At 45.3% G+C, this 27,892-nt stretch overlaps 1 long non-coding RNA gene across 2 annotated transcripts in view; it reads left to right on the forward strand.

Annotated features, from left to right (window-relative positions):
- The first annotated feature begins 15,035 nt into the window (after positions 1-15,035).
- Positions 15,036-27,892, forward strand: part of LOC141134589 (uncharacterized) — a 72,441-nt gene continuing 59,584 nt past the window's right edge. Inside the window, exons 1-4 of one of the 2 annotated variants that reach the window (XR_012243221.1) lie at positions 15,044-15,289; positions 15,399-15,515; positions 15,633-15,843; positions 15,944-16,171. This is a non-coding gene — a long non-coding RNA (uncharacterized lncRNA). Of the gene's footprint in view, positions 15,290-15,398; positions 15,516-15,632; positions 15,844-15,943; positions 16,172-27,892 lie in introns of those variants that run through there. The other variant, XR_012243222.1, reaches the window with a different exon arrangement.

Genomic DNA, 27,892 nt, shown 5'->3' on the forward strand with positions numbered 1-27,892 from the left:
GGAGGCACATATCATAATAGAATTCACCTTCAAAAAGAATACCTAATGAATTGTAGGAGGATGGAGAAATAGGCAATAAACAAAAAGCAGCCTTGATATCCGATTTGGCTAGCAAGGCTTCTCTACCAAACTTCCTAATCTTAAAAATTGCTTCTTCAAAGGAGCAATATGAAACATAAGTTATTTGCTCTACAATCTCATCATTTAAGGATGAATCCCTTGGGCAGGGGTAGGCAACCTTGACCCTCCAGCTGTTTTGAAACTACAAGTCCCATGAGACATTGCCTGACAATCACAGGTATGACTCCTAGAGGCAGAGGCATGATGGGATTTTGTAGTTTTACCACAGCTGGAGGACTGATGTTGCCTACCCCTACCCTAGGGTAACAGGGAGGATGAATAAGCCTGAATTAATGAGACTTCTTTTTTGGAATAATTCCTAATGGTGAAATTCTGAAGTTATTAAAAGGTAATGGAAAACCTTGTGGGAAACCATTAATTAAATACTTGGCTGTCTCCTTGCCTGGGTATATTTCCAGCCACTGGAGCATGGTGTGAGAGCTTTTGGAAATCTCTTATACTTTGAAAATGTTTCTTTTTGAAGCATTTAAGTAAGGGGTGTGGACCTGAGCAATGGGAGCTTGTATTTGCATGAACTGCCCCACTTACATTGGCTTTCATTGAATGCGTAACAAAAACCTTTCTTATAGGGGGATCTGACTGTTGAAGGTTTCAATTTGGAGAATGTAGGTCTTTGCAGTAATATCAGATTTAACAACAAACCTACATGCTTTATTCTCCATTTTAATGAAGGATAGATGGATAATTTTTGCTGAAAAGATTCATCATAATGATACCAACCTAAACCTCCAAAATGTTTATATGCCTCCAAAACGTATTCCATATGTTGGAAGAGTCCACTGCAGAATATTGGGTGTTTTTCACCAAAAACACTTGTGTAAATAGCAAAAGATTGCAGCCAATTGTGGAACGATCTCACCACTGGCCTACACCTATCTTCCTCTTTTTTATCCTCAGAATATTCATCCACTTTAAAGGTAAAATCTTTGGATGATGGGAGTAGAGACAGAATATGGATAAATTCACCTTTACATATTTTCTTTTTTATCTGAGCTTAAAGATTATAGCCCAGTGGCAAGACTTCACAGGGCAATATCTCTTTAAGGCATGTCTCGGGAACAGTAAAAAATAAGCAATAAAAACATTAGTATAAAGAGCAGAATTATAAACAGGAATTACCATATTAGCATTAGAAGAGAAACTAGGATTAGTTATATTATCTCAAGAAGGAACATTCCCTGCTGTATTATTCAATACCTCAGTATAATCAAAAGCAATGGGTGTAGAAAAGTTATTGGCTAATTTAGAAATAGTCTCCTGAATATTTGCTAGTAAATGCATTAACTCACTATTCCCACCAGGTGGCGCTGCTGCAAAAGCTTGAGGTGAAGCTGCCCTGTGGTGTCCTCTGCTGCCTCCACTGGCCAGCAAGGGAATCGCCTGCACAGGCTTGATCTCATGGTCTTCCTCTGCTTGCCTGGAGCTAGGCGGTTCTTGTTGCCCAGCATATACTCCTGCTGCTGGCACTGTCTCTGGCCTCTGACGACACCACTGATCTGCCCACCCACCTCTTCTCCTGGGTAGCGACGGTGACAGGACTCTCCTCTTCTTATGCTCCCTTTTGACTGGCTCTCCAAAATCCCGGATCTTATGCAGCCTCTTCCTCCTGTATGGACCGCCCATCTTCTTGATCTGGAGATGAAAGCGGCCGCGTCGGCAGGCCGCACTGGTTTTGTCGGCACTGCTGCGGGCTTCAGACCACAGACCTTCCTTTCCCCGGACTTCTTGGCGAGACTCCGGCTGTTTCTTCTTCCCTTTGGTCCCGCTGCGCTCTTCAGCCATCTCAAGGCATGTTAGTACTGTTGATGTAGGGATTTCTCTGTGAGCATCTGGCATCAGTTTCTCTAAATGCTTTGTGCAATCACCACAGGTATATACTCTGCATTAACACCCTTGTATGCTGACTGTGTGTGATTCTGCTATGATTTGATCACCTGTGCAGGTTGTCTGTCTGTGCAGTTTCACACTGTGGATGTATCACTGTTTAACCCTTTCCTTTCCTTGCAGACCTGGGTACTCTTTTTGGGTTCTTTAACCATTTCCTTTCTATCCTGTTTTTCTTTTTGTGAGTCCTTCTAGGTCAGATTGACAATACACGGCACGAGATGATAAAGACCTCATTAAGTCACAACATTCTTTTTCCAGATGTATTTGTCATAGGTCACCGTGAAGGTCCAGCCTTCATAGCCTCCGGTCCCAGAGGGCTTGTCTCTGTGTGAGCTATCCTAAGCCCAGGTGGTTGCGAAAGGGGATGGTGTTTTCCAGCAAATGGAATCTTTAGAGAGTCATGTGGTGCGAGAATCCCCTACAAGCCACATGCAAAGTCCAATAGCCATTGCGGCGTGTTCTCCCACTAGGATGACCAGGAAGAACTGGAACTGTCCCAACCAAGGTAGAGTCTCCTGCAAAGCAAGAGGAAGTTCTGCAAGCACCTTAGGCTCCCTTTCCACTAGTGCAACTTGTGGAAAAATATGTGTAGTGCTCAAACATGTGACCATGTAGGTGGAAACATGAGATCAAGTGACCAAAAGTTAATCAGTACACATAAAACAAATACTGTAATAGTGATACTCATACAATTGTGATAAGTATAAAACAATCAATACACAAAAATGAAGTAATGTGAAATGGAGAAGATATAAACACTAACTGTGCTGGTGAGACACAATGGGATGTAGAACATAGTCCATATGATGAGTACATGAGAAGTGGAGAAAGTTCTTAAAGCCCCGTTTCCAGATGAGCTGACTAATGTATGGTCCTGGTGAACCAGTTGGTATGCCTATGAACACTTCCAAAGGATAAGATATAAGAGGTAGGGTACTCTTACCAGGTATGGTGGACACACATACCATACGGCACTGGGTCAAACGAGCTCATAGTCCTCCTGGGAATATCATGCTGGATGCGATGATGAATAACCGACTCCAAATCGCAAAACCGGAAAGGACTGACAACTGGCAGCCAAAGGGGTCCAAGACCCGTCCACGTAATGATGATGGATGGATGATCAAAAGTGTCAAAATATAAAATGAAAAAGGAAAGAAAAAAGGTGCTCCATATGGTGCAGGTCAACCAGGTATGGTTAATTTAGGGAATAAAAAAATTTACAACGATTTGCAAGATAAACAGTATAAAAGTGATCACAGATACGGTAAAAAGTATATAAAAGCCATGTGAGATGCTAAAATGTTTACGTAATCGGGTGGCCCCGCCCCCCTTTGACGCCCGGGAAAGCCATAGGGAAGTCCCTGTGCATCAGAGGGGGGCAGGGTCACCCGGGAAAGTCACGGTGTGGCACCGCCCTCAGTTATAAAAGAACTGTCAAAGCGAAAACGCGTCATACGGCTGGAGCCTCCCATGGAGGCGGGCCGGTGCTGCTTCTTTTTTTTTTTTTTTTGGTCCGTAAGCGGAGCGAGAGAAGAAGAATGGACTTCATGGGACATTTTTATTTTTTTTATTTTTTAATAAAAGACTTGTCCCAAGCCGTGTCTTGACATTTTTACCATTTTAACACTTTTTTTGTGAAATGGTAGAGGTACATTTCTACCCCGTTACCATTTCACACATGGGGGAGACTGGGATCTGGGGGTCCCCTTGTTAAAGGGGCTTCCAGATTCTGATAAGCCCCCCGCCTGCAGACCCCCACAACCAATGGGCAAGGGTTGTGGGGATGAGGCCCTTGTCCCCATCAACATGGGGACAAGGTGCTTTGGGGGGGCTACCCCAAAGCACCCTCCCCATGTTGAGGGCATGTGGCCTGGTACGGTTCATCCAGGTTGCGTGCTCGGATAAGGGTCTGGTATGGATTTTTGGGGGGACCCCACACCATTTTTTTTTAAGTTTTGGCACGGAGTTCCCCTTAAAATCCATACCAGATCTGAAGGGTCTGGTATGGATTTGAGGGGGACCCCTATGCCATTTTTTTTTTAATTTTGGTGCGGGGTTCCCCTTAATATCCATACCAGACCCGAAGGGACTGGTAATGGACTGAGGGGATCCTATGCCATTTTTTTCAATGACTTCTTTTATCTGTATTGCCGGGACCGACAATTCATTATAGCCGCGAGTACTTTTAAATGACTTTTTTTATTCTAGAAATGTAATTTTGTGCAGGGACTGTACACGGAAACATGCGCCACTTTACAGGCATACTATAGACACCCCCAGGTTTGAAATTTAAAGGAATATTTCACTTTTATTATTTCACTTTAAGCATTATTAAAACCGCTGCTCCCGAAAAAAAAACTTTTTTTTGCATTGATACATGTCCCCTGGGGCAGGACCCAGGTCCCCAAACACTTTTTATGACAATAACTTGCATATAAGCCTTTAAAATTAGCACTTTTTATTATTAATGTTCGTGTCCCATAGACTTTAACGGTGTTCACGTGTTCTAACACATTTTTTGCCTGTTCGCCTGTTCTGCTGCTCATCCGTATTCCTCTGTAAGAACTCCTTTACCTGCTGTGTTTGTGGCTTGGATAGGGAGGTTGAAACTAGGACAGAGCTCTCCCCCCACCGGGGGCTTAGAACTAACCTTTGCCAGAGCAACTTCCTGTTCACGGTCCTTCCAAGGCTTCGGAAGATTTACGTGGTATGTCTGATAGGGCTTCCTCTTCCTAGGTTGGTGTATCTTATAGTTAACCTCCCCAACCTTTTCTATGACCTCAAAGGGTCCATGTCACCTGGCCAGGAACTTACTTTCTACTGTAGGTATGAGTACAGAGACCCCATCTCCAACCTAGAACTCTCTAAGTTTGGCAGATGGGTTGTACACCCTTCTTTGTGCCTCCTGCGCTTCTTGCATGTGCTCCTTGACTAGAGGCATCACCTAGCAATCCTCTCTCTCATTTGAGTTATATGTTCTACAAGTGTTATGAGGAGAGGACTCACTTTCCCATGTTTCCTTCACCGAATCAAGCAGTTTCCGTGGTCTTCACCCATACACCAACTTGAACGGGGAAAAACCTGTGGACGCCTGAGGCACTTCCCTAATAGCAAACATTCGTGCTGGGAGTAGATAGTCCCAGACTTTACCATCTTGTTGCACAACCCTTTTAAGCATTGATTTGAGAGTTTTATTGAACCGCTCTACCAGTCCATCTGTCTGTTGATGATAAAGGACGTGATTCCCAAAGGAGATCTTGACAGACCAGGGCACCCCATTCATGTCTGGGGTGATGGCAGATCTGTGCAAGTTGTTCCCTGGTCTGTCAAGATCTCCTTTGGAATCCAGTCCTAGAGAACATATTAAACAATTCCCTGGCAATTGCTTTTGACGTAGCCTGTCTTAGGGGAACTTCCTCTGGATATCTGGGGGCATAATCAAGTACCATGAGGATGTATTGGTGTCCCCCAAGCTGATTTAACCAAGGAGCCCACCAAATCCAATGCACTCAAACGGTACCTCGATAATGGGCACACGGCACCAATGGTTCCTCAAGTGGGGCATCGGTGCTGTCAGCTGGCAGGTGGGACATGAACTGCAATAACATCTCACCTCTGCTGTCACTCCTGGCCAGTAGAACCAGTCCGTTATTCATGCCTCTGTCTTGTAAGCCCCCAGGTGACCCCCTAATGCATCATTGTGGGCCGGGTTGAGCACTGTACGTCTGAAGGGCTGGGGAACCAGTAACTGGTCGACCACGTCTCCCCTAATCTCGGTAACCTGATATAGCAGCTCACCAATCACCACAAAACGAGGAAATGTTTTCCGGCCTCAGGTACTTGTGAAACTCTGTTAATTATGGTAACCTGTTGCCAGGCATTTTCCAGTGTGGGATCCCTCTTTTGAGCAGAAGAAAATGCACCCCGTGACACCTCGAGATCAGGGTGGGCAAGACCAGAGGAGCCTTCTCCTTCATCCTCCTCGGTCATAACCTGCAGAGGGAAGGCTTCCTCTATGTACCCCAGCCATGACCCGCATAAGAGTGGCTGGAGGACCATCTGCCCCAGATGAAACTCTACCAATGTTCTCTAAAGCGTTGGCGTCCAGCCCCTCAGAGGGAACAGAGCAGTTCAGCTGTCCCGATAGTTCTTGGCTCACATAGTTCCAAAGTTCAACAAATAAAGGGCAGTCCCTTCCTATAGTAGCATCATGGATGAGGTCGGGTACCGCCCCAACCTCCTGGACAATTGTGCTTCTGGCCCGTGGTGAGTGTCACTGATACCAGGGGGTATTCCTTGGTGTCCTCATGTATGCACACCACCCTCAGGGATCTTGCTACTGGACCCACCTCCCCAGCTACCCCGGTACCCACAAGTGTTACCATACTTCTGGAGTCCAACAGCGCTTGGACGTAAAGCTGGTTCACCCAAAGGTCACATTCAAACCACCCCTCAGTCAGGTTCAGGTGGGCAGCACAGACATTCTGGGCATTAAAGGACATTTTTCATAGAGCGCCACACTCCATGGGTTCCTCCTGCAGGGGACAGTGGGCCTGGATATGGCCCTGGGAGCGACACCACCAGCACAGCACACCCTCATTCCTTTGTGCCGGAGCAGAGCTCTGGGACGCTGGGGTGGGGGCTCCTTGACTCTCCTGAATGCTGACTCCCTGGTTTGTGGATGACTCTCCTTACTGGTAATGATCCTTGAAGTTTGACAGGTCCCAGTAGATCCTCCATCACAGCATATCTCTCAACCATTTCCACTAGTTCCTCTGCTGTCCTGGAGTCCCCATGACTCACCCAGCACCGAAGGTCATTTGGCAGTGACCTTAGGTAACTGTCTAACATGACCCGCTCCACCATCTGGCGACCCGTTAACTTCTCAGGCTGCAGCCATTTTTTGACCAGCTAACTCAGGTCATGCATCTGAGCCCTTGGCTGACAGTCCAGGTGGTACCTCCAATGGTGTACACTTTGGGCCCGCATAGCAGTAGTCACCCCAAAGTGGGCCAAGATTTCAGCCTTCAGCTGTTTGTAATCCTTGGCACCAGCAGCTGGCAAATCAAAATATGCCTTCTAGGGATCCCCAGTGAGGAAAGGAGAAACAATACCAGCTCTCTGGTCTGGGGGCCACCCTTCTCTTTCTGCTGTTCTCTCAAAAGTAGCCATGAATGCCTCTACATCATCACTAGAGGTTAACTTTTTCAGGTAGTAACTGGCCCTTATGGCTGCCTGGTTGCTAGATGCACCCACAGTTTGTTCTTGGCCTTGTGCAAGACGCTGAATTGCTACATGTAAAGCAGCTACCTGTGCTTGAGTAGTTTCTTGCTGGACTGGGAACTGGGCGACCAGCAAGTATGTGGTCTCCTTTTGCTGGGCCATTGCCTCCTCATGGTGGCGGTTGGCTTCGGCGGTATCAGACTCCTACTTACCAGACCGGTGAGTCCGCTTGGGCAGAGAGTAGGCTCCCTTACGCGTCCGACTCGCGGCCCCTGGTAAGGTAACAGGAAGCACAGGAGTGCGGAGTGGTATGAGAGCCTGTGAACTAGAGTCCAGATGCTGGTGGAATAGCAGTCTATGAACAGCAGGTGCAGGCTGGAACACAGGCGATGAGACTGAGCAGGATGGTCAGGAGACAGGCTGGGTTCGGCAACAGACTGGCAGCAAGGTACAATAGGAGCAGGCAGAAGCGGAGTCAAACAGGCCAAGGTCAGGTACAGGCAGCAAACAGGGGAATCCAAGGGCAATCCGGGTCGTCAGGAGATCAGGTAAACAGGAAGACAAGACAGGAAACAGGAACTACGGCACAGGAAGCTGATGATCAGGCAGCACTGAACAGAGTGCCTGACAAACTTAAATAGGCCGGCTTGCTCACAGGCACTCCCTCTGGTGGCCAATCCCATGACCAGCAAGGTGAGCTCTCTGACAGGCGGCGGCCTGCTGGTAGGCTATCGTGCTCTGAGCTAGGGCTTTTATCACTTCCTCCATGTCGCCTTGTGAGGTTTTCAGAGCTTGTGCTGTCCTAACCCAGGACATGTTAATGTGGTACTAAATGCTTTCAAATGGCTTTTTGCAGCTATACTCTGCCTGCATACTCCAGCAAATGTAGCCTGGGGTAGCTCTGTAATAACTGCTAGCCAGTTTATTGAAAGAAAATAGTTCAGTCAAGTCAGCCAGAGGGGGTCAGCAGCCTGTGTCTCTGTAGGTCAAAGAGCTCTCTCTCTCTCTCTCTCTCTCTCATATTTACAGTATGTTGGACAGTTTCTAGAGACAGTGTAGCACATCCACATCCCTGGTGTATATAGAGAAAATTAGAGAGAGCCCACCACTCCCTCTTAAGGTGGTGGGATTTTTCAGGATGTGTTTAAAACTGTCACTGGGGTAAGCACAACCACAAAAAAAGTGTTCATATAATTATTAAATTTATTACAAAGATTAACAAGTTAAAAGGTTACAATAATAACATTTGGTCACATAAAGTAGACCAATGATCAATACAACAATAGCATTTGGTCATAACTATTTGACCATAATTGATACTCAATACACAGGATAAAGGCAGATGCTTGTGCATGGGGATACCGACGCGTTACATAAACTTCTTATCTGCTTCTTCAAGGCAGCTCGGCATGCATCTATAACATTGTGTAGATTATAAAAAGATACCGTTAATACCAATACCAATTATTTTATTCACATTTATAGAAGATTATACAATGGGTATGAGTGCTCACCAAACTTGTGGTATTGATACTTCAGCGACCGCAACACCAAGAGGGAGTGGAGATGACACCCTGCAATGATAGGGCGGTGAAGCCAGATTCACCAGCCTGGTCTAATGGACATTGGACCATATAGAAAGCTCGATATAGAGAGGCCAATGATTGTCTAGGATTTCCAAACAAAATTGAATAGGACCCTTTATATACCCATGACCATAGCAGTACATGTATATATATCTCACATGTGGCAAATGGTAAGGTGAGTTCAGGTATAATGCATGGGTATAAGACATCCAATTGGCCCATACCTGGACCCTCCCCCCCACAAATCATCACAACCCCTCCATCCCCCCACCAACACACAAAAGGAACAGTGCCTATGCAGGAACAGGTGTCCTGTGTATGATAGGACAGTAGTAATCATCCTCGTTAACCGCTAGGATAGCCATGAACATTGCATCATAAATAAACCAGAAACATGGGGCATAGGAAAAACTACTATTGCCACAGTATAATATACCTGCTGATTATACACTTGCCAATAAGAAAGTGGGATAAACAGAACCCAAATCCTAAATGCCTATGAATATATGTTAGGGTTATTAAAAACATAAATATATGGGACTTGAAGTGGCCATCAAAAACAAACACACCAAAAAGACCGAGAAGTAGGGTGCAAATGCACCTCGATCTAAACACGCTCCATGAACCGTTACCGCAGAGTGTGCCTCGATGGCTCAGCTTCTTAAGCGCTATGCTTAAATACATAGTCCCAGCTAGAAGTGAATGAGCCGGAAACGAAGAGAGGGAGACCTCCTCCCACCACTTTATGACGGAGTGCTATGCTTTCTCTAATTTGGTATCTATCTCTCTCACTTCCTTGACACAGGTGCATATTTCCCTCTGCTGCCTTTCAAGCCTCCCTCTTCTGATACTTAACCCCTTCAGTACCAAAGTCCTAGTAATCAGGTTTGAAGACTTTGCAACTGTCCCCCTAAAGGGACAATGACTAAAATATTGAGGGAATGTACCTGCCATCCAGGACACGTTCCCAGTGCCGTGTACAATATATATATATATATATATATATATATATATATATATATATATATATATATATATATATATATATATATATATATATATATATATATTACACTTCAGGCGGTGTATCAATATATATACAGATGTGCTCATAAGTTTACATACCCTGGCAGAATTTATGATTTCTTGGCCATTTTTCAGAGAATATAAATAACACAAAAACTTTTTCTTTCACTCATCATTAGTGTTAGGCTGAAGCCATGTATTATCAATCAACTGTGCTTACTCTTTTAAATAATAATCACAACAGAAACTACCCAAATGACCCTGATCAAAAGTGTACATACCCCAGTTAATACCGTGTATTGTCCCCCTTGAACATCAATGATAGCTTGAAGTCTTTTGTGGTATTTTCGGATGAGGCTCTTTATCTTCTCAGATGGTAAAGCTGCCCATTCCTCTAGGCAAAAAGCCTCCAATTACTGTAAATTCTTGGGCTGTCTTGCATGAACTGCATGTTTGAGATCTCCCCAGAGTGGCTCAATAATATTGAGGTCAGGAGACTGAGATGGCCACTCCAGAACCTTCACTTTATTCTGCTGTAGCCAATGACAGGTCAACTTGGCCTTGTGATTTGAATCATCGTCATGTTGGAATGTCCAGGTACATCCCATGTGCAGCTTTCTGGCAGATGTATGCAAATGTTCCTCCAGTATTTTTTGATAACATACTGCATTCATCTTGCCATCAATTTTCACCAAATTTCCTCTGCTTTTGTAGCTCACACATCCCCAAAACATCAGCAATCCACCTCCGTGTTTCACAGTAGGGATGTTATACCTTTCATCATAGGCCTTGTTGACTCCTCTCCCAATGGAGAGTTTATGGTTGTGGCCAAAAAGCTAAATTTTGGTCTCATCACTCCAAATGACTTTGTGCCAGAAGGTTGGAGGCTTGTCTCTGTGCTGTTTGGCGTATTGTAAACGGGATACTTTGTGGCATTTGCATAGTAATGGTTTTCTTCTGGCAACTCGACCATACAGCCCATCTTCCTTCAAGTGCCTCCCTATTGTGCATCTTGAAACAGCCACACCACATGTTTTCAGAGAGTCCTGTATTTCACCTGAAGGTATTTGTAGATTTTTCTTTACATCCCGAACAATTTTCCTGGCAGTTGTGGCTGAAATCTTAGTTGGTCTACCTGACCGTGGTTTGGTTTCAACAGAACCCCTCATTTTCCACTTCTTGATTAGAGTTTGAACACTGCTGATTGGCATTCTCAATTCCTTGGATATCTTTTTAATCCCTTTCTTGTTTTATACAGTTCCACTACCCTTTCCCGCAGATCCTTTGACAATTCTTTTGCTTTCCACATGACTCAGAATCCAGAAATGTCAGTGCAGCACTGCATGAAAGATGCAAGGGTCTGTCAGGATTCCAGAAACGTAGTGACCTTTTATACACACACACTAATTACAAGCAAACAGATCACAGATGAGGATGGTTACCTTTAATAGCCATTCAAACCCTTTTGTGTCAAGTTGTGTGCATGTTATCAGGCCAAAATCACCCGGGTATGTAAACTTTTGTTCAGGGTCATTTGGGTAGTTTCTGTTGTGATTATGATTTAAAAAGAGTAAACAGTTGATTGATAATAAATGGCTTCGGCGAAACACTAACCATGAGTGAAAGAAAATGGCCAAGAAATTATATATATATATATATATATATATATATATATATATATATATATATATATATATATATATATATATATATATATATATATATATACTGTGATGGGAGGGCCCGTGGAACTCAGAATACATCTTATGTCTAAGTCATCCTGTGCCATCCTGGCACAGAGTGAGTGAGAAAATATATCTTGGACTACTTAAAATGGGACAGTAATATTTGTCCACAATATGTCCCAGGATGTATGACTATTATTGGTTTGGTTGATTCTGAACGCAACCTGTTAATTGAATGAGCTGATCACATTGTCCTATATACAATGTAGGAGACGGGATGACTCCTATTGGAGCTCATGTTAATTAGGTTAATTAGGTTTTGTTTGTATTGTTAATTGTAATTAGCTCCAGCTATTGTGTTTATACTACTGTGTGAAGCTCGGTGCCCACAAGTCTGGGCGAAAGGTCATGTCTCAGTCACCTAGGCTGTATAAAGGATTAGATAATTAGCTCATGTTAATTAGGTTACAGTTGTATTGTTAGAGGAGGTTCCAGCGGCATATAAAGTCTTGTAATTTTGATTCTAAATAAAGTGAGTCCTGATGTACTCCAAGACTGGTGTTGTCTAGTTCTTGGGGGTTCCTATAGCCAGATCCATTGGACTCATGTTCCAGAACTTAGGAAGCGGTATACTGACGGAAGCACTCAAGCGGAGTGTGGGACGTTCCGTGACATATATACAAATAGGGTAGTAAATACCCCCACCCCCATGTGCCCTTTCAACTATACCATACTCATTTGTTTTTGTTTGATTTTCATATATAGTATAGTAACTCTGTATAATTTGGTGTTTTTGTTCAGGTTCACTGTTTTTCAGGGTTCTATTGTTTTCATTGACTGTGATATACGTAGCCAATATGTTTCAGGGTCAAAACTGGGCAACCCTTATGGCTGACTACTCTAAAAGCCATTGTGAAGGAGAAGCGGTTCAATCTGAATTATCCTCCCTTTGCAATCAGCTTGGCAAATTAGTTGAGAAGAAATCCTCCTTATTTTGGCATAGGGAAAACTTCGAGAAGTATATTAGAGAGGACATCAACCCATACGGACTTCGCATTCAAATTTTTCCGTTAATAGATCAGGTCAGCCCCGATTTCAAAAAGAGGTGGGAGGATAATCTACAAACATGCACTAGAAATATGATGAAATTATTGATAGAAGAATATAGCAATCGGATAGTGTTACTTGAGAAAGAGATAGATTTGGTGTATGTGAAGTTACAAGCATTTAAAAGTCTCCCCACCCTGAAGGAACAGGAAGATAGGATCAAGGCCAACTTAGACCAAATAACCACTGAGATCCTGAGAAAAAAAGACAAAAAGTTCTGGCGCGATAAACTAGCATTTCAGGAAGGAAAAGCCTACAAATGGCTGCAAAGTAATCACACAATCAACCCCAGAAACAAAGGCCTCAATAAGGCCACTAGGGAAAGAGGGTCAGACTCCTCCATCAATTCATCTGTGTCTGCTTCTTCTTCCTCGCGGAACCATAATAGAAACAGACAAAAGAAAGCGAAACGGCCCTTATCTGGTGGGGATTCAAATACACAGAAGAAACTAATCACGGACCACCCCCCCTCCTCTACCCAATCTGCTTTGGGAACCCCTGGTAATTGCAACTTACGTGGGGACCCCTCAGGTAATCTCCATGGTATCACGGGTGAAAATTCTTCTCTATCCCAAACTAATGGACAAACGTCGCATCCCAGTCGGAATCTAGGGACAGCTCTTAACGACGAAACCAGTAGAAGTCGATTTTTTCCACAGGGCCCCACTCCTCTCCCCAAAACGTACATCCTGTACACCGACCCGCAATTGCGCCCTCATATTTCAGCAAGACCCTCTATTACGTATCGACGTGCGAGTTCCCTAAAGGACCAACTAGTCCATAGTGAATTCGTTGGTGACTTTCGCAATGACCCGTGCAAAAGACTTGGGACATTCACATGTGGAGGATGTTCGATATGTAGATATATCAATACAAACCCTAACTATACTCTCCCCAATGGCCGAAAGTACACCCCCCACCACTACTGCAACTGTAAAACTGAGGGGGTAGTGTACCTTCTCACATGTTAATGCCAGCGATTTTACGTTGGCAAGACCAAATTGAAATTTTCTATAAGGGCATCCAGACATATTGCCTCAATGAAAAAAGCAGACCTCGATGTCCCCTTGGGGAGACATGTTCTTAACGAACATTACGGGGTCTTTCCAAAAATTCAATTTCTTTTTTTGGACAGGATTCATCCTAACCCGAGGGGTGGAGACTGGAATAAGGTCCTTCTTCAGCGAGAGGCTCGCTGGATTATGGACCTTGCTGCCACCTCACCCCCGGGCCTCAATGAGCAGTTCAGCTACAGACCGTTCTTGGAGGGCTTTACATCTGGTCTTTGTGAGAGGGACCTATAGTTCCTTCTTACAGACCCCCCGCATAGTCACTACCCATCCATGCTTCAACCATAAATGTATATCATCACTTTATGGCTGTTCTTTATCATCTTTTTCAGTCTCTAGAAAATCTAACTGCCAGGCTATGTGTCTATGATGTACAATTTACATATATGATGTTTTGTCAATGACCCCTGTACTCTGCTGATGTCGGAGCATTTCATGTTGGATCCATGGGCGTACGGTTGTCTTAGGTTCGGCTGACCCCTCCCTGTCCCACCCGGCGCAGGGGGGGCCCCCCGGGCCTCCTTTTGGTGGGCCTATGGGGGGCCCTTCTTTTTGGCCTTCTGGCGGACACTTTAGCAGCAAGTTTGTGGCGGGTGGTCCGCCCGTCGGCCTTTTCTGTGTCGGTGGGCTGCCTTTGCATGACCCCCCTCTCAGATTTTTCTGTGGGGTGGGCCGTGCAGCGGCGGCTCGGGATCCTGTTCCCACCACGGTCCCTCCCTCTACTCTGAGTGGGATTGTGTCTCTTGGGGGGACCCCTGAGGTCCTGCCAGGTATACACAAACAAACATACTCTGTCTTACTCCTGTACTGCACTTACTACTGGAATATTTTGAGGCTTCAGGTTCTAAGGGGTTAAAATAGTGTGGCTATGTAAACCACACATTGAGTTTGTCAGGCTCTTCTGTCCTAATGGGTTAATCCCAGACCGGGCTGCACAGGCGATATAGTATCCAGTTCTACTTGAGCATTGCTCTAAATGAACTGCTCTTTGAGGCTTAAATAATCTCCCCGAATCCCTATGAGATAGCATTGGCCTGGTATGTTGCCAGGCAACCACTAAACTATGCCTTGCTGCTCCGTCTGTTCTGTTGTGGTTTTGCTTGGTGGGCGGGGCTGCCTGTCAGCCACACGTTGTTTCTCGTCCTGAGTACGGGAACGTGCAGTGGGCGTGGCGCTATGACGCGACCGCTCCCCCTTCACACATTCCCACTGTGTGATTGAGGTGACGACGTTGCGCTGTTTAGACGCACACCACGCCACACCACGCCCTCCCAGTTGCCTGGTATGTTGCCAGGCAACCACCAAGCTCTGCCTTACGGGAACGTGCAGTGGGCGTGATGTTATGACGCGACCGCTCCCCCCTCACACACCTCCACTGTATGATTGATGCGATGACGCTGCGCTGATTAGACACACGTCACGCTATACCACGCCCTCCCAGTCTCCTTATATTCTAGTGATGCACCTGAACGAGCTCATCACTACCGCACTGGGCGGTGACCGGCCCGGACGCTCCTGCAATCTACCCATGCCTCACCAAGACTCCACACTACACTTTGTTGTAAGTACTAACCTCGGATGGCTGTGACCCAGCCATACTGTTTGTTCATTGAATTTGATATTCTCAGGGTTGCCATTACTATCTTATCCCCCCTCTGCTTTGTTCACAGACCTAGCCCTCATATGGGTTAATGCCCTGGTTCGATCTGTGCTTGCACATACTCGGCAACATTTTCCTCTCTCTTATGGTGATGCAGACTGTTGTGGCCTGACCTATGAACATCCTGGTATGAACACAGCCCTCTTACCTACCCCCACCTTTGTCTTTTGATTTTCTAATTTCCTGAACCGCTTATGAGCCTTTGGCAAGTCTTCACTATATAGCACATGCTTCTATTTCGCAGGTGATACGGAATGTTGTAGTACCTGCGACTTGGTTGCAGTCTATTTTGGCGGAGCTGCGGGATGCCCCCTTATGTTCGTGGGTTGGATCAGTGTGGATAGAGTTGGGCCAGCCGATGCTTTCAGGTCTTTGTTTCATCTGCCAGACCTGGGGTATCTGACACCGTTACTGCAGCGATTCTGACATAGATGCTCCGTTACTGTTATGCATTGGTAGGTTGTGCTCTTTTTATCTACGGTCACAATGGACCAAATGACATTTATACATGATTGTTTTTTGTACTTATTTTATTATTATTTCATTGTATAATAGGTCTATGATCCACGTTCCGTCTCTGATGAAGGGACATTATATTTAAGTCCCGAAACGCGTAAGATTTCGTGGCAAGACCATTGAACATAGTCTTTCAAACCTTGCACATACAGTATATCGTTGTATAGTTTTTTTATAGATTGTATGACATTGTTTTTGTTTTCCTTGTTACATGTCTTGTTTTGAGAGAGATTATATATATATATATATATATATATATATATACACACACACCTTTTCTACTTAATAAAATAAATTTTAAATTCTAAATGAGTTGCCGTTAAAGTCCCTTTAACCTTTTTGGGGGTAATTTCCTTTATATATTCTGACTTTGGGGATGTTGGCAACAATCATGATATAGTTGAATAGGCACCCTCCCTCCTTTTTCTCTTCCGTGAAATATACATACATACAGTATATATACACGTACAGTATCTCACAAAAGTGAGTACACCCCTCACATTTTTACACCCCTCACACCACCTGAAGTGTATTATAAACTATACACCACCAAATGCACTGTATATATAGGCTACACTGAATGCAGGATATATAGAGATATATATATATATATATATATATATAACACACACACAGTATCTCACAAAAGTGAGTACACCCCTCAAATTTTTGGAAATATTTTATTCTATCTTTTCATGTGACAACACTGAAGAAATGACACTTTGCCACAATGTAAAGTAGTGAGTGTACAGCTTGTATAACAGTGTAAATTTGCTGTCCCCTCAAAATAACTCAACACACAGTCAATGTCTAAACCGCTGGCAACAAAAGTGAGTACACCCTTAAATGAAAATGTCCAAACTGGGCCCAAAGTGTCAATATTTTGTGTGGTCATCATTATTTTCCAGCACTGCTTTAACCCTCTCGGGCATGGAGTTCACCAGAGCTTCACAAGTTGCCACTGGAGTCCTCCTCCACTCCTCCATGACGACATCACGGAGCTAGTGGATGTTAGAGACCTTGCACTCCTCCACCTTTCATTTGAGGATGCCCCGCAGATGCTCAATTGGGTTTAAGTCTGGAGACATGTTTGGACAGTCCATCACCTTTACCCTCAGCTTCCTTAGCAATGCAGTGGTCATCTTGGAGGTGTGTTTGGGGTCGTTATAATGCTAGAATACTGCCCTGGGGCACAGCCATGCAGACCAATTTGATGCAGTGTGCGGCATATGGTCTCAGCGCTGACAGGCTGACCCCCACCCCTTCAACCTCTGCAGCAATGCTAGCAGCACTCATATGTTTATTTCCTAAAGACAACCTCTAGATATGAGGCTGAGCACGTGCACTCAACTTCTTTGGTCAATGGGGAGGCCTGTTCTTAGTGGAACCTGTCCTGTTAAACCGCTGTATAGTCTTGGCCACCATGCTTCAGCTCAGTTTCAGGGTCTTGGCAATCTTCTTATAGCCTAGGCTATCTTTATGTAGAGCAACAATTCTTTTTTTTTCAGATCCTCAGAGTTCTTTGCCATGAGGTGCCATGTCAGACTTACACGTACCTGACTGACGAACCCGGTATAGCAGGGGAGGCCTCCCGTACGTATCTGGTTCCCGGCCCCTGGTAGTGTAAACAGAAGGCACAGGAGCGCAGAGTGGTAAGAGAGCCTAGCAGGTGACTTGCGGAGGTAAGGCCCAGGATCCTGATGCGTATGGTCTGGAAGTCCTAGAAAGTAAGGGTCTAGGCAGCTGGTGCAGAGCAGGAGCAAAGTGGGCTGGTCCGGTCACAGGCAGAGTTGGCAACAAACGGTAAGCGAGGTACAGAGGAGCAGGCAGGCTCAAAGTCCGGGTCACAGGCAGGGTTGGCAGTAGGCGGGCAGTGTGGTACAAAGGAGTAGGCAGAGTAGTAGTCAAAGAAAGCCGTGGTCAGATGCAGGTGGATAACAAGAGGAGTCCAAAGGCAGGCCGGGGTCAAACAGGAAGGAAACAGGAAGTCAGGAACTGGGAGCTGCAGATCGGACAGCACCGAGCAGAAGATTCCAGCAGACTAAATAGGGCAGCTGGCACCAAGCGGTGCAGACCGGCGAGAACCGGCGCACACTGGAGTGCCCAATAGCCAATCTATTCAGAGAACTCCTCTGACAGTGCCCCCTCCTAAAGGGCGGCCTCCGGACACCCATCTGGGCCAGTCTATCAGCGTGAGCATTCCAGAAGTCTCTTAAAAGTTCCTTAGCATGCAGATTGCCTTCTGGTTCCCAGGAGTTATCTTCTGGTCCATACCCCCTCCATTTGATCAAATATTGGACTTGATCATGTCTCTTCCTGCAGTCCAGCATTGCTTCCACCTCAAACTCTGTCTCATTGTCCACAATTACAGGTTCAGGTGGGCCGGTATTACGACCCAAAAAGGAATTGGGAATAGCAGGTTTCAGCAAGGATACGTGGAAGACTGGGTGAACTTTTAATGTATTGGGTAGATCCAGTTCATAGGTCACATCATTAATATTCCTTTTGATTGGAAAGGGACCCATGAATTTGGGACCTAACTTCTTTGAGGGACAGGCCAACTTTAAGTTGAGGGTGGACAACCAAACCTGGTTGCCAGGTTCCAGAATGAGTTCTCCACGCTTCTTCCTATCGAACATCCTTTTATTATATTCTTGGGTTTTAGCCATGGTTTCGCGTAGTAATTTATTATTGGTGACAAAGAAGTCCATTGTTTCAGAAGCTGCAGGAATAGAGCACTCGGGTAAGGTTTCAGGCAGGAATGACGGATGAAAGCCATAATTGGCGAAGAATGGTGTCTGTTTAATAGCTGAGTGCACAGAGTTGTTGTATGCGAACTCAGCAATAGGCAGCAGAGAGACCCAATCGTTCTGTGAGAAGGTGGAAAAGCATCGGAGGTATTGCTCCAGGGTTTGGTTAGTTCTCTCTGTCTGCCCGTTTGTCTGGGGGTGATAGGCAGATGAGAACACCAACTCAATTTCAAGTGACCCACAGAGAGCCTTCCAGAACCTGGAAGTGAACTGCACACCTCTATCGGAGACTATACTTGATGGTACTCCATGTAATCTTACGATTTCTCTGACAACAATTTTTGCAGTTTCCACGGCAGAAGGTGTACCTTTTATGGGTAAAAAATGAGCCAGTCTATCTACAATGACAAAAATGGTGGAAAAACCCTCTGCCAGGGGGAGTTCTATGATGAAGTCCATCGCAATCATTTTCCAGGGTCTTTCTGGAACGGGTAGAGGTTTTAGTAGATCCCAAGCCTTTGTCCGACTATTCTTGCTCCGAGCACAGGTGGTGCAAGACTCCACATAACTTTTACAATCCTTTACCAGTTGGGGCCACAAAAATGTACGTTGCACCAGCTCTGTTGTCTTCAGTACGCCAAAATGCCCCGCTAACTTATGATCATGGCAAAGTTCCAGTACTGCCACTCTTATGCCAGGTACACACGGTCAGATTTTCCGATGGAAAATGTCCGATCGGAGCGTGTTGTCGGAAATTCCGACCATGTGTGGGCTCCATCGGACATTTTCCATCGGATTTTCTGACACACAAAGTTTGAGAGCAGGCTATAAAATTTTCCAACATCAAAATCCGATCGCGTAAATTCCGACCGCGTGTGGCCTCTTCCAACGCACAAAGTGCCACGCATGCTCAGAAGAAATTCCGAGACGGAACAGCTCGGTCTGGTAAACTTAGCGTTCGCAATGGATACAGCACTTTCGTCACGCTGCAATGTTAAAAATGGTTTAATACAGCGCACTCTCTTCTTCTTTATAATGTGAGCAGAATTAAGTAGTTTTGCTGCTCATATTCACACAGACTTCTCACAAACTTATTTCTTTATTATTTATCGGGATTCCCTTAATATATTTTGATTTGTCACATCTGACAAAAATATGTTTGTTTTTTTTTTTTTTTGTTTTTTTTTTTTTAAAGGCAGATTTATTTTTTATTTTAGGTTTGTATTTTTTCAAAGGCTGATTTTTGTTTTATTTTATTTTTAGTTTTACTCCAGAATATTTTTGTGTGTGTTTTGTGTATCGAGTTACCACAACACCATTATTATCTTGTATTATTTAATCTCAAGGAGATTTTTTGGTGTTGGTGTCCCTTGTTAATTTCACATTGTATTTTTGAAATGTACCTGCCTCCTCACAAACAAACTGTCCTTTTAGAAGGAAAACACACATAGGCAAGTATAATTGAAACCAAAAATCCTTTATTAAGGGATCAGAACCAAACAAAGAGGGAGGCAACGCTGGATAAACAGGTGAAGTTAGCAAAGCCTTGGACCCCCAGGGCAGACATCAATTCTTGAACATCAAAACTGGTGGCCTGAGGAGTCCATATGTAAGGGAGTGCAGTCTGGTCCAGAAGTCCCAGAGATCCGGAAAGCAGCAGATGACATCTGTGTCCCCTGGCTGTGGTACCACAAGAGGCTGCATCTTTTGGCCGACCAGACTGAACCCAGGGCCATCACTTTCTGGTCTTCCTTCCTGGCTGTGGCTCTGCTGTTGGAGATGTGGCTGGAGGAGGAGTAGGACCTGGAGGAGGAGGCGGACTAGTAGGACCTGGAGGAGAAGGAGGAGGAAGAGGAGGACCTGGAGGAGAAGGAGGACCATGTGTGAGGTCACAAAGGTGGGTATCAGATGTTATTTGGGTCCTCAACCCCTTATTGAGAGCCTCCAAAATTAATGACTCACACATGAGTTGTTGGCCCTCCTCCATCTGCTGCATTTTACAGGCAATTATGCCAGCAAAGTCCTCCTCCACAGTGTGGTGCTCCCAGGGTCTCTGTAGCCTTCCAAAAGAGGCCTATGGCAGCCTCCTCTAGGGTACTCCTCCTCCTGCCACTTCCTCTTTGTGGGTGTAGGGGAGGGACCTGCATATCAGGCAGCCTGCTCGGCTCGGCCACCTCCTGGCTGAGACTTCCCTGTGTATGAAAAAGGGACATGGTTGTAATGTTTTGCATCATCAATCACAATCATAAATTAGTACTCCAAACTAACATCTAGTTAACATCATTGATTGGACAACCTGAAATATTTAGAGGAATGCTATACCTGGCTCAATCTGGGCTCCTCCACATGTTGTTGCCTGGAAGGCCCAGGTTGGGCGGCAGAAGCCTCAGCTGGAGGGAAAGGAAGCTTGGAAGGAAGACTGGAGAGTGATGACCTGGGTTCAGTCTGACCTGCTTGAAAATGCAGCCTGTCATAGTACCACATCCTGGGGACATAGATGTCATCTGCTGCTCCGGATCTCTGCGAATCCTGGACTTTCTGGCGCTCCCTTACATATGTGCTCCTCAGGCCACCAGTTAGGATCTTCAAATATGTGATGTCTGCCGTGGGGATCACCTGCTTCACAATTTCCAACAATTGATCCAGCGCTGCCTTCCTCTTTGTTTGGTTCCTATAATGTGGGTGGTTTATCTCCCACAGACAAGGCAGCTCCCTGAACATGTCAATGAATATTGCCATGAAGTCTGTATCATTCAAAATATCCATTTTAACTGCAAGACACAACACAAGACAAACCCTAATGTCAGCCAAAACTCTCCTAATCTTGTTACAATATAGGCCTCAATCTAGAAGCAGTATAGGCCCAAGTTTGTCTCTTACCTTTGTTATTACAATCGGCGCCTCCAATGCTTCTTCCTCCGCTCACAGATCGTACGTAATACGCACGCGTGTTACGCTTTATACACACTGCGCATGCGTGTAACTCCGCCCGCCCCTGACGTTCTTTCTAGTCTATTCCCCGCCCCTTTTTGTTTGGCGCAGTGGGTGAAGAGCACATGGCGGAGTCAGAGCGGGTGCGTGCTAATTATAGCAACGAGGAGGAGGAAAGCCCGGATCCGGAAACATCCCGATCCAGAAGGAGACGATTTAAGGCCACAAATATGTCCTTTGGGGAGATGTTGGAGATGGTCGACATCCTGAAGAAGGCCGACTATGACGGGAAGTATGGACCTTACCCCAACCCCAATATCAGAAAGGCCAAGATCATGGCGAAAGTGGTCAAAAGTCTGCACCGGAATTTCGGGGTACGACTATCAAAAGATCAGCTCAGGAAGCGGTGATCGGACCTGAAATTAAGAGAGCCCGAGCAGTACAGAAAGATCCGGAGAGTGCTGCAAAAAAGTAAGTAGTTGTGCTGTGTTCCTATTCTTTTTGTCTTTATTAAGTTTTTGCTGCTCCATATGCTTTTCTTAAGTGTTGTACGGTTTAAAATGGCAACTTTAATGTTCATGGGCCCATTATTCATTTGTATCAAACATTTTTCTTTCGGCCTATAAAACACCATTGTTTAGGCCATATGCATTTGCCAACATTTTTTAGGGCCTATTTGTATGAAAAATATTTGGTTGTGTAGATGGGTTTGTTACTAGAATGAAATGCAAACTAGATTCTGTGTAAGGAGAGGACACTCAACAGCTGTTTAGACATCTGGACGTTGGAGCACTAGTGTGGGACACAAGAACACCCTTTTTATTAGGGGGCCCACACAGGTGCTCCAGTGTATACTATAGGGGGGTCTCCATCTGTGAAGCTTGTACAAAACAGGTAAAGTATTGTAGCTTGACAAAGGACAATAAAAATGCTAAATCTTGGAACTCTGCCCAAATTGTACCCCACTTCCAAGCAATGTTTCATCTTTGGATTTCGGCCATCAAATATCTGTGTGCTAATTATACCATTTTTGTTTTACATAGGGGAGAAAAGACTCGGAGGACACCCCTCATCCGAGGAGACCACAGGCCCCCCACCTCTGGAAGAAGGGGAAATACCCCCGACCCAAGAAGAGCAGGAGGAGGAAGAAGACATTGTGAAAATTGACACCACAACAGGTGAGTGTCTGCGACCACAGAGTCAGGTAAGAGATGGATGCCGGCAGATTTTTGATACCTGTTTTTGTTTGGTTTCTCTCTTTTTAGGTGATCGTGATGTTGTGGATCGAGATCCTTTCACATCAGAAAGTGCCCAGATCCTGATCGGGGAGATCATGGGGTGTAATTTAGAATTGGAAAACCTCAAGAAAAAAATCAATGATGTTATTCAAAAAAATAATAACATCATTGATGTTTTGGGGCGAATTTAAAACCCCTCAAAATCACTTTTTTTGTGTGCTACAATCTTAAAAATGTTTTAGCGATGTTTAGAAAAGCCAAATTTGGAGGATGCACAGTGTGCCAACATGTGCTATCTGCCATCACGGGAGATCAATGGACGCGTTTTGGGGGTGCAACCCCTTCCTCAATAATAAAGTAGCTGTGAGGAAGGGGTTGCTCCCCCAAAACACGTCCCTTGATCCCCCATGATGGCAGCTAGCACATGTTGACATTCGTAAATTGGTGTGCATCTTCCAAATTTGGCTTTTCAAGGGGTGACTTCACCCCATCTGAACGCAATATCAAACACAGTTCCTAAATACTCATGTCTGATATTGCCTTCAAGTTTTACCATACGTGAACTTTGTAAGTTCAAACTTTTTGTCTTTCTTGTTGGTTTTACACATGCCTGTTTTATCTTAAATGGACATTTCTATTTTTGATAATGCCACCCCAAAAATTGTTATACAACAAACATGTTGGTTTGTTTTAAAAAACCTTTTCTAAATGCACATGTGATTGTGCAGGTATTAAAAAGATTGTTATCAAGAATGTGTGGATTATTGTCTCAACGCTCCAAAACTTTTGTGGTGATGTAATTGCTGTTTTCTGTGAAAATGGGGGTTATTTCCTAAGGGCAAATCCTCTTTGCACTACAAGTGCAGTTTCAGTGCCGTTTCAAGTGCACTTGTAGTGCAAAGTGTCTACGCCTTTAGTACATAACACCCAACAGTGCTTTGTATAAGGTTACACAATCACGCCATTTTCAGGACTCCCCACATTGCTGTCATGGTCCAGCTAAAACAAACACAAGCAGTAAATGTCACCAAATATTAGCTTTTTTTTTATTTGATAAAGGCTTCACAAATTGTCTGGCATATTGATGGCCCCCCTACCCGCAAAGAACTCAAGGTATCTTAACCGGACATCACGGGCACTCAGGGAGGGCAAGCCAGGACGGCCACTTTCAAGCGCCGTCAGGCTTGTTTCATGTACAATTCCAGCCTCAGGCCCAAGTGAGCCAGCATAGTTGGCAGAATGTTGACGTAAAAAGTTATGTAGAACACAGCACGCCAGGATTAGATGATTAAGTTTATACTTCACCATATGGATGGGTGTCAGAAATAGGCGGAACCGGCTGGCCATGATTCCAAATGTGTTCCCCACCACTCTTCTGGCTCTGGCCAGCCGGTAATTAAAAACCCTCTGTTCCGGGGTGAGGGTCCTCATTGGGAATGGCCGCATAAGATGGTCCCCCAGCGCAAATGCTTCATCCGCAATGAAGACGAATGGGAGTCCTTTCACATTGTCTTCTGGAGGTGGCAAGTCCAAGCTGCCATTCTGGAGACGCCTGTAAAACTCCGTCTGGGCGATGACTCCACCATCGAACATCTGGCCATTCTTCCCCACGTCCACATACAGGAAGTCGTAATTAGCCGACACCACCGCCAACAACACAATACTATTGAACCCCTTGTAATTATAATAGTACGACCCGAGTTGGGTGTTGGGACGATGTGGACGTGTTTCCCATCAATTGCCCCTCCGCAGTTAAGAAAGTCCCACCGCTGGGCAAAATGGGAGGCCACAGTCTGCCATTCCTGTGGCGTGGAAGGAAACTATTGAGGAAAACAAAAAAAATTACTATTTTTGCACATAAACATGGCAAGCAGATTAGACACAAACATTCTTGGCCAACCTCCAGATAACATTTATTAAGGGGAATTTTACAACACCAAAGTATAAGGTACACCTATCATATTCCCCCTCCCCCCCTCTCATGGGCCATTTCTAACATTATAGGGGGGGAATCTTGGACAGGTAACCCTCTCCAATTCATTGAGAGATGAATGCCTAAATAATGGGTATTACTTGAAACAGCCCCTCCTTAGTTACACTATTGGCAGACCACTGGACAGGTAAGAAGTGTCATACTACAAACATATAAATACACACTGTACACATTTGAGCACATTTGGACATTCTGCTATTACCTATCAAGATAATAATAGGATACAAAAACTTTAAACAGTACTATTTGAAAGTATACAGGCAGGCCCTTGCACTACATGCTTTGGGTAATTCATCCATACATCTGAGCACAAAGGAGATGGGTATAGTGTGTATAGGTTTGGCAAAGTCAGCAGATAGATGATTGAGGATAGATAGAGAACTGGGATCAGCTGACTTAGCAGTTGGGGGGAGGGTTAATAAAAATGATTTGGGGACACCACAAAAAAGCCTCTGGCACTCTGGGGTGTTTGGGGTAAAGCACTACTATGGAGCTGACAAAATACATTGTTAAGTGACTACATGAGGTGAATATAGGGCAGGAGAACATGCTGGGGAGGTTAGTGAAGGCAAATATGTATGAAGGACTAAAAAAATAATTACATAAAATTCCAGCATGCATGAGAACAAAGGGGACATTCACGGCATATTACAATCATGGTAATTTGGGAATGAGGAGAGAAATACAATATATTAGCAAACATTATATACAATAAAATGTGATATTAAAGGATAAAAATCTTACCTTCATATACTCCTTCTGCAGGACCTGGATGATGGCAGAACAGATCTCTGGGATAATGATCCCCAGAGCCTGGGGGAAGATGCCTGTCGAGAACTTCAAGCCTTGCAGGCTTCTCCCTGTCGCCAAGTACCGCAGGGTAGCGACGAGCCTCTGCTCCGCAGTGATGGCTTGCCTCATGCAGGTATCTTGCCTGCTGATATAGGGGGTCAGCAAAGCCAGCAGACGGTGAAATACTGGGTCCATCATCCTGAGAAAGTTCCTGAAATCATCAGGATTATTCTCACGGATCTCACGGAGCAAAGGCATATGAGAGAACTGGTCACGCTGAAGCAACCAATTCTTGGTCCATGAACTCCTCCCCACCCTGTTCATGGACTGGACTTGTGTCAAGGTCAGGACCCCAACACCAAGCCCCCGCACAGCTCGAACTCTACGAGGAGTATGTATGCGCAACATGGCTAGAAAACGGTCGGCTGCTCAGAACGAAGTAACAGAACACACTGAAGAACAGCAAGGCCTGTGAAGAGCGACCTGAAAAGCAGTAACGAACGAACAAAAACACAATGACTAAGTCACGCGGAACTTGCTTGCACACACTGAACAGCAGATACAAACCCACAAGCACAAGCTGAACCGCAGAAAACGATCTGAAAGCCACGAGTCTGAAAAAGCGCAAATCGTCTCTCACCAAACTTTTACTAACGCGAGATTAGCAAAAGGAGCCCAAAGGGTGCTGCGCTTGGTTTTGAACTGGCCTTTTCTAGTCTCATCGTACGTGGTTGACGTCACCGCGTTGTTGGCGATCGGGAATTCCGACAACTTTGTGCGACCGTGTGTACGCAAAACAAGTTTGAGCCAACATCCGTCGGGAAAAAATCCTAGGATTTTGTTGTCGGAATGTCCGATCAATGTCCGCTCAATCGCATCAAAACAAAGGAATTCTCGATGGTGAGTACCCATGATGGCCAACAGAGGAATAGTCTCCTGGGTGACGGGACCAGAGCTGAGAGTGGAACCATCAGCGAGATGGACTGCAAGTCCCTGTGATTTTGCTTGGAGAGGAATGCGGTGGTTAGCGGCAAAGGTTAGGTCTATAAAACAGCTACAAGCTCCGGAGTCAATTATGACCGAGACTGTAAGATCCTGTCCTGGAAGCTGTAGAACAATGGGGAGAGCAAAATGATTAGCAGGATTACACATGACAAGAGCACACTTAGTAGAGGCTGAAAAAGACTTACATATCTTGTTAGGGCACTGACTCTCCGCAGTACATGCATAGATTGTTGACCCGTCGACGCTGTCGCTCTTCAGACCTGAGGTATGGTCGGAGAAGGCCAAGCTGCATTGGCTCAGGGGCATCAAGGACCGAAGTAGGAGGTACACGAGGGCTTGGGCCGACAGAGCTGGTGGCACTAGGGACCTTTGGGAGGACCCAGGTAGGACGGAACTGACTGGTGGTTCTTTCAGAGCGGCGCTCTCTGAGGCGCCGGTCTATCTGAATGGACAGGTTGATAAGGTCCTCCAATGTTTGTGGTACTCCAACCCGCGCCAACTCATCCTTAAGCAGATCGGAAAGACCCATGCAAAATTGGTAACGCAGAGCCGGGTCGTTACAATCCGTGTCTGAACTCCAACGCCTGAATTCCAGGACGTAATCTTCCGCGGGTCTACGCCCTTGTTGTAGAGCGTGCAAAGCGGACTCAGCGGTGGCTTTCAACTGGGGGTCCTCATACAATTGGGACATGGCAGCAAAGAATGCATCCAGGTTGTCTAGAGATGCTGATTTCTGTTCCAGGAGACGGTGGGCCCAGGTCTGTGGTTCGCCGGATAGGAGAGAAATTGCAAAGCCCACCTTCGTTGCTTCCAAGGAGAAGGTTCGTGGTAACAGAGCAAAGTATAATTCACAGGCATTGCGGAAGGATCGATATTTGCTACGATCACCGGAAAATCTGTCGGATGCAGGAACCCTTGGCTCAGGAGGAAGCATGACCACAGAGGGAGGAGATGAGAGTCCAGTAGCAGAAGCAGCTAGAGGGCTAGCAGGTGAGGAGAGCACCTGGACTCTTTCTTCCAGCCTAGTGTAGCCTTCCTGAAGGCTCTTTACAGCTTGAGTGAGACCTGCCAGGTGTCTGCATAGCTCCTCCATGCGAGAAGATCCCTGCTCGGGCTCGGACATGGCTGTCCGATACTGTCAGACTTACACGTACCTGACTGACGAACCCGGTATAGCAGGGGAGGCCTCCCGTATGTATCTGGTTCCCGGCCCCTGGTAGTGTAAACAGAAGGCACAGGAGCGCAGAGTGGTAAGAGAGCCTGGCAGGTGACTTGCGGA

This window comes from Aquarana catesbeiana, linkage group LG03 (assembly GCF_042186555.1).
Source record: "Aquarana catesbeiana isolate 2022-GZ linkage group LG03, ASM4218655v1, whole genome shotgun sequence".
Lineage (NCBI taxonomy): Eukaryota > Metazoa > Chordata > Amphibia > Anura > Ranidae > Aquarana > Aquarana catesbeiana.